This window comes from Montipora foliosa, chromosome 13 (assembly GCF_036669935.1).
Source record: "Montipora foliosa isolate CH-2021 chromosome 13, ASM3666993v2, whole genome shotgun sequence".
Taxonomy (NCBI): domain Eukaryota; kingdom Metazoa; phylum Cnidaria; class Anthozoa; order Scleractinia; family Acroporidae; genus Montipora; species Montipora foliosa.
In genome coordinates, this window is record NC_090881.1 from 30383155 (window position 1) to 30395654 (window position 12500).

General features: G+C 40.3%; 1 long non-coding RNA gene across 1 annotated transcript in view; it reads right to left on the reverse strand.

The window, feature by feature from the left end:
• Nucleotides 1-12500, reverse strand: part of LOC137983002 (uncharacterized) — a 31570-nt gene that overhangs the window by 14590 nt on the left and 4480 nt on the right. The window contains exon 2 of the long non-coding RNA XR_011118877.1: nt 8649-8725. This is a non-coding gene — a long non-coding RNA (uncharacterized lncRNA). The remainder of the gene's footprint in view (nt 1-8648; nt 8726-12500) is intronic.

The following is a 12500-nucleotide window of genomic DNA, read 5'->3' on the forward strand; positions in this document are numbered from 1 at the left end:
TGTTGATACATCGGTGGACACCGCTTACAATATAGCATCACCAAGTACGATATATAGTTTGAATTTTATCGCACACGCACAACTATTATGTCCCCCTGCACGCCACAACTGTTAGCATTCAACGGCGCTCTCTGATAACCCTGACGAACGAGAAAAAATACAATATTATGCTATTCTTTCTTACGCAAATACTTGGCAGGGTATTCGAATTCACCAGCTAAGCTCAATTAAATTTCTGCGTGATGATCTCATCGCCTTCGAAAAAATGAGAGAAAGAAGAAAAAACCACTTTGCAATAGCGCAAAAATTTCCCGGAAACAGGCGTGTATCTCCGTTGCATGTGACCACTGAAATGATAAAATCTTTTGCTGTCTTAAAGCTTTAAAATATCAAGCGATTTCAGGAAGCGAAGGTGATGGCTACGTGTCTGTATACTGCAAATGCAATTGAACTCATCCACATGAAATATCGATCTTTCACATTCATTATCGGTTGTCCTGAAGCATCAGAGCTGAATTTCATTGATGAGACCATCTTATCATCTAGGCCAGAAACTTCAATGGTTGGATTTCTGTTTTCCTCGGAAAAGTCAACAGAGCGTCGGGAACTAGCAGTTTTGGAATTGGTCGTGTCTTGTGGTCGAATTTGCTGAATCTCCGGTCGGTGATTTCCTTGACACTCGTTTCCCGAGCGCTTTGACAATGCCTTTGTTTGCTGGTAAAGTTATTATCTTAATAGTGCCTTAAATTCTAGCTAACGTCCTCGCACAAGTGAGACAACAGTGACAACGGAAAGTTTTTCGTTCCGCACCTTCCAACCCAAAGGAAGCAGCAACATCGGCCAACGCTAAATAAGGAAACTCGAGGAATCTTGGTTCCCAAACACGTCACGTTTTTTTTGGAAAACCTGAAGAACTTAGAAATATAGCCTTTAGAGAATCAACGCATCACCTCTGAACAACAATAAAAGAATCCCGCTTGAACTCGCGTGGAACCACACAAGGCCGCCCATTTTCAACACTTTGACATTGACATTTTGACATGCGAAAGGTTATTTGCAAAGTGGGCGGAATGAAGAATTTGAAGAGATGCTTACAGGCTACCCCGCCTCGCCTCGACCCAAGCCCCCACTCATTTTTCGCACGTATTTTTTTCTCTTTCCCTACCATCTGAGAGCCTGGAACAGGCTAAATCACATGCAACATCAGGAGTAGACAATGAAGTGCTGATCAAGCACAGTACTCTCGCAATGTTCACGAAACTTCTCCAATCTATGGCGCGCCTTTCCACTCAATATTCAAACAGCTTTATTTTGTAAGGCATGTATTAAATTTCTGTGCTGTAATTTTTGTTTCCTTTCTATAGGTTTTTTATTTTGCTTTGATATATTTTACATCTCTTCCCAATAATTTAAATATAAGTGTTACGCACATTTATTGTTTTTTGTTCTCTTTATTTTATATTCGTTCTATATGTGTATTTATATTTGTGCTGTATTTTTTTTCATTCTAATTAAGTATGCAACACGTGATCGCATTACCGTGATTCACGTGAGTCATTTTCCGCCATTTTGGCCCGCGCCTGTCGTGCGGTCAACACTTATAGACCGAATGCATAAATGGTGGCCAAAAAAATGTTCCTTTGTTTATGTACTAATTAGACTCACTAGCCTCGTTTGCATGTACAAAATACAAAAGAAATGTTACTTGAGAGCGAGGCTAGTGAGTCTAATTAGCACATAAACAAAAGAATGCATTTTTGGCCTCTATGCATTCGGTCTGTGGCCATCCCTCAAACTGACATTGGACATTTCGTAACAATTACACGACGCAATATCCCATCTTAATATGACAAGCTTACCGCTGTAAAACGAACGAAAACAGGCAGAATAGTCCTTTTCTCGGTTAGTTTTTCTCATTTGCATTACAATGTAATTTAGCATGTTTGTGAGGCAATTTCGGGCTATTTTGTAGTTTTAACCCGAAATTGCCTCACACACACGTTAGATTTCATTGTAATGCAAATGAGAAAAACTAACCGTGAAAAGACTTGACTAAGTAAAGTGTAATGTGAAGTGCTAGGTTTCTACCCCAAATGAACCATGTGAGCGTTAGCTCTACTAATGGAAATGGGCCCACAGAAGGACAGAGAAACCGCTCTGGCCAGGGTGGGAAATTGAACCCACGACCTTTGGGTTAGATCACCGCTGCTCTACCGACTGAGCTACAAGGTCAGACGGGAGCAGGCCGTGGGAACTGAAGATCTTAAAGTCACGGCAATGAACATGTACAATAACAAGGAAGGATTAGAGTCTAATGTATAAAACTAGCACTTCACATTGCACTCTAATCAGTTAAGTCTGTTCAAATATGTGCTACACGGCCAACGTTTGCAAAAACGTAATCCTTCCTTGTAACTGTGAAAAGGGCTATTTGAGCTTAAGTTAAACAAGAAAGAGCGTTTCTAAGCTAAGCCGCGCTGATCTACAGTATTTAGGTCTAAAAACCCCGTTGAAGACGATTAACTTTCAATTGTTTTGCTGGGTACTACTATGTCAATACTCTAAAAAATTCGATTTTTTAGGAGTTTGTCTCGTTAGTCTAGTGGATATCGGAAACTGCAAGGTGAAGCCTAAGGATTAGGGTTAGGGTCACCCTAACCCTAATCCGGGTTCAACTCTTTGCCTCGCCTATTGTGAATCTTCTCAGCTTGTTTAAAATGTTTGTTTCTTTGAAGTAGCTTTGAAGTCTAAAGTAGATTGTACGTCGTGTAAGTTGAATAAAAAGGGAAATGTCAGTTTGAGGGATAGAAATAAGTGACGACCCTGTCGTGCGGCCGCGGATGCCTTGCAGGTTTTGAGTCATATAAGACTAGTTTTTCACTGAAGAACGTTGCGGCTCGGCCGGATTCAACTGACGAGGTCAGTCTCCCTCTGTCAGGCTATAAACAAAAATTTGAAAGAATGTGACAGATCTGCACGGTCTCCCTTTTGCGGGTTTGTTGTTTCAGATACATGTAATTATAAAACCTTCATTTTACAGTTTGCTTTAACGCGTCAGTATTGTTTTAAGATTTGACACTGCTAGGTTGTACGTACTGACAAATGGTATGGTTTTCTCGCTAGTTTTGTCTTTTGTTTAAGTGCCGACTGCCTTCCAAAAAAGTTAATCTCAGATGGTGTTTCTCGATAAGATGCGTAGGGTAGCCTCGCCCTTCAAGACGGGCTTTGAATCGAGATAGTGCCTCCTCAAATGTTGTTTTTGAAGAGTTTGTTCGGCGAAACCTATTAACCTCTCTGTTGATAAGACCCTTCTTGACACCAGGCGGGTGTCAAGAGATAAAATGCCTCAATCAGTGAATTGGAAGGTTTCAGTCGGCGCGGCTTGTGATATGCTTTGATATGGTGAGTAGATTCTTTAAGGAATCGTTCTCCTTTGTATACTATTGTCGGTCTAGGAAAGTGATCTTCTTTTCTTAAATTTAGGCAGTTAACTTTATCGTTACGTTGAAGTTGTTAGCTTGTGGAAGGAACAGGTTGATTTCCCGTTTATTTGCGTCCATAGTGAGAAAACTTTATCGATGAAACGTTTCCATGTGGTTGGTTTAACGTTACTCTGACTTAGCATCTTTGTTTCAATTTCTGTGAACAAAACCTACAGTCCATGTACTACCATGCACGAACAATTTTGACTGCCTTGTTAATGAAATACTGTGTATTCAATATCTTAAACCAGCATTAAATGTATAGTCGGATTCTCTTCGTGCTAAAGTATTCATGTAATTAGCTTGGCACTCTTTTATGCAAATTCGTTTCAACTTAGCCTTTTCACAAACCGCATTTTATCTTTATGTAACCTTGATAATGGCGCAAGATGCACCGAAACGTCGGTTTCTGTCGCTTATATTTCGGGATGTAGATAAACAGGAAATCAACCCGTGTTCATTGCACAAGCTAACAACTTCAACCTAACGATAAAGTTAACCGCTTAAATTTCAGAGAAGGAGATCACTTTCCTAGACCGACAACAGTATACAAAGGAGAACGATTCCACAAGGAATCTATTCACCACATCAAAACATATCACCAGCCGCGCCGACTGAAACCTTCCAATACACTGATCGAAGCATTTTTCCTCTTGTCACCCGCCCCGGTGTCAAGAAGGGTTTTAAAAACGGAGAGGCTAGTAGGCTTCGCCGAACAAACTCTTTGAGGAGGCACTATCTCGATTCAATTCCCGTCTTGAAAGGCGAGGCTACCGTACGCATTTCATCGAGAGAACACCATCTGAGGTCAATTTTTCTGGAAGGCAGTCGGCACTTAAAAAGCCAAAACTAGCGAGAAAACCCTACCATTTGTCAGTACGTACAACCCAGCGGTGTCAAGTCTTACATGTAATCGTGCAGGTCTGTCACATTCTTTCAAATTTTTGTCTATAGCCTGACAGAGGGAGACTAACTTCGTTGAATCCAGCCGAGCCACAACGTTTTTTAGTGAAAAACTAGTCTTAAATGACTCAAAACCTGCAAGGCATCCGCGGCCTCACGACATGCGGCCAAAATGGCGGAAAATGACGCACGTGAATCATGGTAATGCAATCACGTGTTGCGTACTTAATAAGAATGAAAAAAAAAAAAAAAAACGGCACAAATATAAATACACATATAGAACGAATATAAAATAAAGAGATAAAAAATAATATACGTGCTTAGCACTTACATTGAAATTAATGGGAAGAGATATAAAATATATCAAAGCAAAAAAAAACATACAAAGGAAAGAAAAATTACGGCACAGAAATTTAATACATGCATTACAAAATAAAGCTGTTTGAATATTGACTGGAAAGGCGCGCCATACCAATCGAACCAGTTTCTTCACTTATCAAATAGTGAACGAAGATGAAATTATTGGACTTATTAGCCCTGCGTTTTGGTTTTATTTAACCGTGAATACTTGCACAGAGGGTGCTTCCCCCTGGGAACCTGTTTCTTGCCGTCGATCGAACCAACAAGTTTGCTAATTCATCAATGGATCCAACGAGTTTAGCGGCTTGTTTAATACAGTTGTAAGTTCAAGGCTTGAAATCAAGGAAAAAATCCAGCCGCAATTTTGCGACAAGATACGAAAATTTAGTCGCAATTTCGCAAAATTTAGTCGCAAAATCGTCGCGCTGCATTGTGTTGTCAGCGGTGTACCAAGACAAAATATGAGTCCACAATACTTGTGTTGAAAGAAACCGCTGAAAATGGCGAATGATATCGAAGGAATAGGGTTGTGCACGTAACATCGCAGCGAAATTACGCTACAATATGCTGTCTTCAGATTGAAAGAAAACGCAAGGCGAGAAACAAAATAATTTTGTCATTTCTTCATTTATTTTAGTAAAAAGAGCAGCAAAGTGGCAACTGCTAACCCTTAATTATTGCAAGTTTATCCTAACCCTAACCCTAACCCTAACCCTTTGACCTGACTTGACTGACTTGACTTGAAAGAGGGTGGAGATATCTTAGCGAGCGTAACAAGCGCTGAAAGGGAAGGAAAAGGAGGCAGAGCACTCGCTCTGTCTCCCTCTTTCTATCCCCTTTTAGCCCTTGCTACGCAGACTGCAGGTACCTAATCTCTTACTAGTCGTAGTAACCCTCAATAGTCTTTGTGATTTGTTCTGTCCGAACCAAGAAACAATACAGAAGAAACCTACTGCTAACGATTAATATGTAAATGGAGAAACTACCAATGAAGTGAACTAATTTATCGCTTCGAAAAAGCAATAGAACGCAGCATATAACAACACATACCATCGATATGTAAATACGTGGCCGGGTATTCTGCAGTTTAGCCAAGCAAAACCAGACAGTCAACAAACACGACAACTTACTTTGATCAAGCTCCGGATAGATTTTTCATATACGTCACTGACGCATCGAAAATCTGGATAAAACTAGCGTAAACGGTTGCGCAAGACAAGCTCTTTTCGACTACTGCGCGTGATCAGAGTTCACTAGGAAAACTGATCTCCAAGTTAATCACGTGCGCAGTAGGCCGGATACAAAAGGATTTGATTTAATTGAATTGAAAGGAAACATATCAATACAATTGTGTGATACAATTGATCGTATTTTGCAAAAATGAAGCGAAAATGCGCCGGAAAAACCAGTAAGGTCTGGCACATCAGGGCAAACCATTTTTCCTTTGCATAAACCATTTCATTTTAGATGGATTCATATCTGTACCATATGAGTTCCTTTCAGAGTCATTTGTTGTTTCGATGAAGCATTTGTAATTACACCCAATCAATCGACATTTCGTTAAACGGTTTCATATTACATTGAACATCGAAGGTCTGAGGTCTAGGTAAGCCATTTAGTAACATCACACCGGACCGTTCGTTAACACTCTATACTGGTTCGTGTTTGGAAGATGAACCGATTTTCATTTCCACAAAACGGTTTCATTTAGTCTTTCCCGTTTTAACAGTAATGACTTGAGAATTTTCTATCTTCCTATTTCGTTTAGGGTTTGAGTGAACCATTTAACAAAAGGCAACAGGACTACTTGTATTTAGGCTGGATCATTTCTAAATCATTTGGTCAGCTCTGCACTGCACCAATGATCCAGTTCAAGTTGCTGTATTCCATTTGACATACTTCGTATTTTTGGCGGTGACGGCCGCCCATACCAGCGGGTTCCCTATACCCCTTTGTAAAACTCGGTCACGCAAAAATATTTCGCCTTTTCACGCGTCACAAATAATATTCAAAATTCTTTCACGTTCACGCGAAATTTGAGACGATCACGTTTTTCACGTAAAAATAAAAATGAAATTCACGCATTAATATTTTCACTTCTTGTAATCTTTCTATAAAGGTGTTTACCCTCCGAGTTTGACTCTTCGATTAAGTGGTCATCTAAATCGCAGGTCTGTCTGACTTGCAGAAATTCCAACCCCTTTTGAGTTTTGAAGGAAATTAGGGAGAATTTTTTAGCGCCGAAGGCACGAGCCTGTAGGAGGGGTCCGGGGGTAACCCCCTCCCCCAGGATATTTTGCAAATTCAGTTTCTCTCAAGTGGCATTTCCTGCATTTTGACACCATTTTTGTGATATTCTATAAGGTCTTTATTCTTATGACTGAGTAAGACTGCGGGCGAGTCTGCTCAACACAGGGTATTCGATGGGGAGACTGGGCGAGACATTATAGGATACTCCTGAGGATACGTATTAAACGTTTTACACTCAGATCGCAAAAAAGTACGTAAGACTAAGAATTTTTTCCTTGTTTTCAGAATTTCATGATAAATCGGGAGAATCTGATAAAAATCGGGAAAGCGGGAGGGAACACATCAAATCGGGAGGGTTGGAATCTCTGGACTTGTCCTTGTTTGATGGAGCCACATTTCGACTTCTAACTAATGCGACCCTTTACTACTTCTAGTCTTTTCTAGAGTAAGAAAAATAATCTAAGATTTGTGTGTTTGCACGCCTCCATTCGCCGTCGTTCGCCGTAGATGACTGCTTTTCTACTGAAAATTCGATTGTTAGTCTTCTGAGGTCTCCTGAGTTAATGGACTGTCGTTGAATTCACCGATTGGAACGTATTCAGTATTTGCGGTATAAGTTGTTTTCCTTATTTCCTGCACCAGTCACGCACGGTTAGTCCGTTGTATTCATGTATGTAGCGTCTGTGCACGAAAGCCAAAATATTGGTCAATATTCCGACTATTCCCGCTCTAATGACACTAGTTGGTTCAATTCACCTCTCTCTTTTGAAGCCGGTTCACTTCAAACCAGCTCTACGTCAGAGCACGTGGTTCAAATCTTTCTGAGGTTGTCTGTCGGCATACGCGACAAAAGATGGCGTAATGTCTTACCTTATTTGTTCAAAAACCATTGGTGGTCTATTTTATGACTTTTATCGATCCAAATGAAATCCATGTCCTATCAAAACCTGATCAAAGCCGTTCGAAAACAATACGTACATTTTTAAAACAATAAAATGGCTGGAAATTCATCACGCAAAACACAGTGGTTCACGAATCACGTTTAATTCAAATCTTCATTCACGAGTCACGTTTAATTAAAAAAATTCGTTCGCGTGGACATGAAACGATCTTACCATCTTTAAACACGAATCACGAATAAAAAGAAAATTAATTCACGAGAAAATATATCGCCCCATCACGCTTCACGTATAAAGTATAGGGCACCCTCATACCAGTTCACTGAAGCATGATACAGTCCCAAGAGCAAGTAATTTGTATTGTTTGATGATGCAAAGAAACCCCCAAAACGTATTGCATTATGGGAATGGGAAAGAAGCGAATACAAAAATTCCTCGAGGACCATTAGGTATGAAAGATATGTTTAGCTCAACGTCGAAACGTTCGCGTCGTTTTTTAAAAAACCTTTCTTAATATGCTTTTTAAAAATATCTTATCACAGTTTTTATCGTCAAATAACAATAGTTCATAGAAAAATTGCAAGATCTTTAATAGACTGCTGTTCTGCTGATATCACACGCTTACGCGATAATCATTAATGCAATGTCATAAAACATGAGCGTAATTTTTCTCTTGTTAAAAAAGTAAACTAACTTCATTCAGGTTAACTCCTGAATGTTCTGCTGCCACTAGTATAAATGTAAGTAAACTTACCAAATTTGGTTTTTGATGAATGTTGTAGCGCAGTCTTTTGCTAGAAAAAGTTGTTGTGGTCTGTTAAGAATGTATTCCTGAAAAGCAATGTAAGAAAACAAAGCACATGATCAACAGTGGCAAACGTTTGCACACACGTCACCCTGATTCCCTCCTTTAGGCTGGCTGGTTAAAATGCGCAAAATGAGATAAAAGGACAGCGACAACTCTCGTAAGGAATTTCGGAACAAAGAACGGAGCAATTGGGCAAGGGGCTGCAAAAAATTCAAATCCGGCGGGCATCTTAAACTCAGTTCTCGCCGGCTACGTTTTATTCGTTGTGTGCTTAAAGGGGGTGACTGAAGAAGGAGATATCTAGCCCTAACGCACAAAAACTGTCACCATTTACAAAAGCAATTCATAATTAACTAAAGTACGATCAATTCAGTGAGCTTACAGTCCAAAAAAAGCCCGCATACGCAAATCAATATAATAACACCTCAGCTTGGCAACAAGCAACCGAGCACCTTTCGCGATACAGCAATAGCCGAGTGAAAAAGTGTTCAGAAAATTTACCTGTAACTTTAACTAGAGGACAGATTACATAGACAACACCTGTTGCGAATTCGTCAGCTTTTCCAATTTAATGTAGTAAACTCTAGACTTGCCACCGTGTAAAGCTCTTTTTAGTTGCAGATCGACGTCAAACATTTTTTTGGGAATACAACAGAAAATGTAAAGACAGCACTCCCTGAAAATTACCCGAAAGTGATTAGGGTCGGGTTAGTTATTGACGAGCATTGAAATATCACTGAGCCAGCTGTACCAGTGTGATAGAACTACGCACAGCCTTCTTTTAGGAACAAAGGAAAGATGCTCACAGCAAAGGAGTAGTTTGCATAGAACTATGGACGCGGACAATAGTGGCCACGGCACAACAAGAGAACAGCGTGCGTACAGGGACGAACGACCACAAATTACAAGTCGTGCGTGTTCCGGCGCTTGCAATAACATCAACAAGAAAAGAAAACATCCTAGGGCCGTGATAAGCCAAGGCTGACTAACCCGAATTAAAAACCGGAGATATGATCACTCGAACACAATTATTTTAACACTATCAATAACTAGTAGCCATCCGTTCAAATCTTACGAGTCGCAACAATGCTCAAATGTTTGTGACTTGTTCGCTCCGAACCAGGAGACAACAGAAGAAAACCTGCCGCTAAGGATGAATATTCGAATGGCTCAAATCAGAAAAACCAAATTTTCAAATCGGCAAACATAACTACTTGAACTTACTTTGACCAGGCTCCGAAAAGAGTATCGATATATCTTCGAAGCAGCGAAATTCGGGAATTAAAAAGCATAAACTGTTGGACAAGGCAGGGTCGTTCACTATGAAAACTGATCTCTAGGATAATCACGTGCACCGGATGAAAAACGGGCCTTCTCTTTCACTCAACGGAAATTAATCACCATAAAGAAAAGGGAAAAAAACCACTCGATGTGCGATACAATTGACCCAATTTTGGCAAGATGAAGAATTACCGATTATTATTGCCAAATCGTTGCAAATTTCTATCAAATGGCAAACCTTCCTTCCCTAATTTGTTTAACTATTAAAAAAAGGAGCAATTACAGAATACCCAAAGTTGGAGAGAACTTTAAAGTTAATTTATAAGATTCACTGCAGGACTTGTGTTAACACACACTGAATACTATCACTAACCAGGAGCACATCAAACTAACTTGGTTCAGTTTGATAAGAGATACATTGCTGGCCAAATCCTTAACTTAAAATTCATTGTTTCAAATATCAATCTTCGTCAGGAAACACACGAAGATTACATGACGCACGTAGTGCATGTAGTCCACGGTGTTGTGGTTTGTCTTCTGTGGTATATCATGATTGGGAGGGTAAATGCTCAGAGATACTAGCTACATCAAGCTACTCTAAAATCCGAGGGTAAATAAAGAGATATGATATACGATAATATGATATGAACGAACATTTACAGCGAGGCGGTTTGTTTAGCTTGACATTTACACAACACGATATGGCAGCTGTCAACCAACTATTAATGAAGATAAACTTAAGCAATCATTCAATAGCAGTATTCACATTAGAGGACGGGAAACTCGTCAGGCGGGTAACCCGTCTGACGAGTTTCCCGTCCTAGTGTGAATTCGCGATGAAAAAGTTAGTTGACTTACCGACATGAATTCACATTAGGACGAGTTTTTAGGACGGGTTAAGATGCCGAGGTACTGGTGCGAGATGTGCGTGGTTACCTAGCCAGAATTCTAATCGGCGCATTTTCTCCTAAAACTCGACCTGGAAACCCTTCTAAGTGTGAATTCGTGATGCATTTTGAAGAGTTTCTCATCTAGTCGGGAAACTCGTCTTTAAAAACTCGTCGACTTAGACGGATAAGTGGACGGGTAAATTTGGACGAGTTTCTCGTCTAAAACCCGTCCCGACCCGATTTCACACTAAGACGGGAAACTCGTCTCAGACGAGAAACCCGTCCAAGACGGGTTACTCGTCTCTAGTGTGAATTCGGTCAATGAGTAAATTAAGAAGCAACACCGAAAGTACCTTCGCTATTTACCTCTCTACTAAAATTTTCCTTTTGATGAATCCACTGTTGTCAGCATAGCTTTACAAGTGGCGCCAAGACATGCAGATCAAAACTAACCAAACCAACACCTTACGCACTGAAAGCGAGCCCAAGAATTGAATGACAGTAAACATGTATGACTCTCTTGCTTTAAGACTTTGGCCAGTTAACCGCATTTGCATGTAATTATTACCATTAGACAATCAAAAGACCCATCTGTCCCAAATGTGTACACCTGAAATCCCTTAGCGCATTTATAGGTTTGTGTAACATTTAAATTGGTCCCGCACGTGCACAAAAAAGAAAAACCCTCTCCTGCTAATAAAGTTTACAAAGCTCGCCTAAAGTTACAGCACACATAATACACAATAGTAAAAAATCTTTCGAAAGGCGGAGGAACTTCAACGTCATTCCAGGTTTTTTTCTGGCGTAGGTAAATATCATAGCCAGCACAACGTGAGGTGAGGCAATCGCGAGGTGGGTGCGGAGTGTAAGAAACACACAGAAAAAGTCAAGCGCAATTCGAGTAATTTGCATTACCTGGAAAAATGGGTATCTGACTGTAGTGTGTGGAATTCAATCAAGGTAAATGCAATGTAACACGAGTAACACGCAGTGATATACTATCCACTCTTAACTAGAGCCTGTGCAGTTCAGGGGACATGAAGCACATCTCTGTATGTTGTTCAATCTGAGAAGAGGTCTGTCAGGTTGTTTTTGGTACTTAACTTCATAAGGAAACTTTCGTTTATTTTCCAGTGAGAATTTTTTCTTTAATTCGTACATCGAAACCCTCATGCAAAATGCAAATTCGCACCACACGTTCAGGAAGCAAAAATCTCATCAACTTACTACCATAGGGAATGCCGAGTTTTTCTGTAAACAGATGGCCGTATTTCTTCTGGAATTTATAGCCAGGAGGTGCACAATGTGTTTTGCTACTTTTTTGTCTTCATGGTAATTGTCGATAATTCACAACCTTTAAGTCAACACAATTCCACAGCAGGGGTGGCGCAGTGGTGAGAGCGAATGCTCTCACCAATGTGGCCCGGTTTCGATTCCGGTTCCCAGAGTCATACACGGGTTGAGTTTGTTGTTGATTCTCTTCTTGCTCCAAGATGTTTTTCTCCGGGTACTCCGGTTTTCCCCTCTCCAGAAAAACCAACACTGCTAAATTCCAATTCGATCCGGAATGCACGGGCACATGACGAACGATTCCTTAGCGCTCTAAGGTGTTCCGTGGGTAAACAAA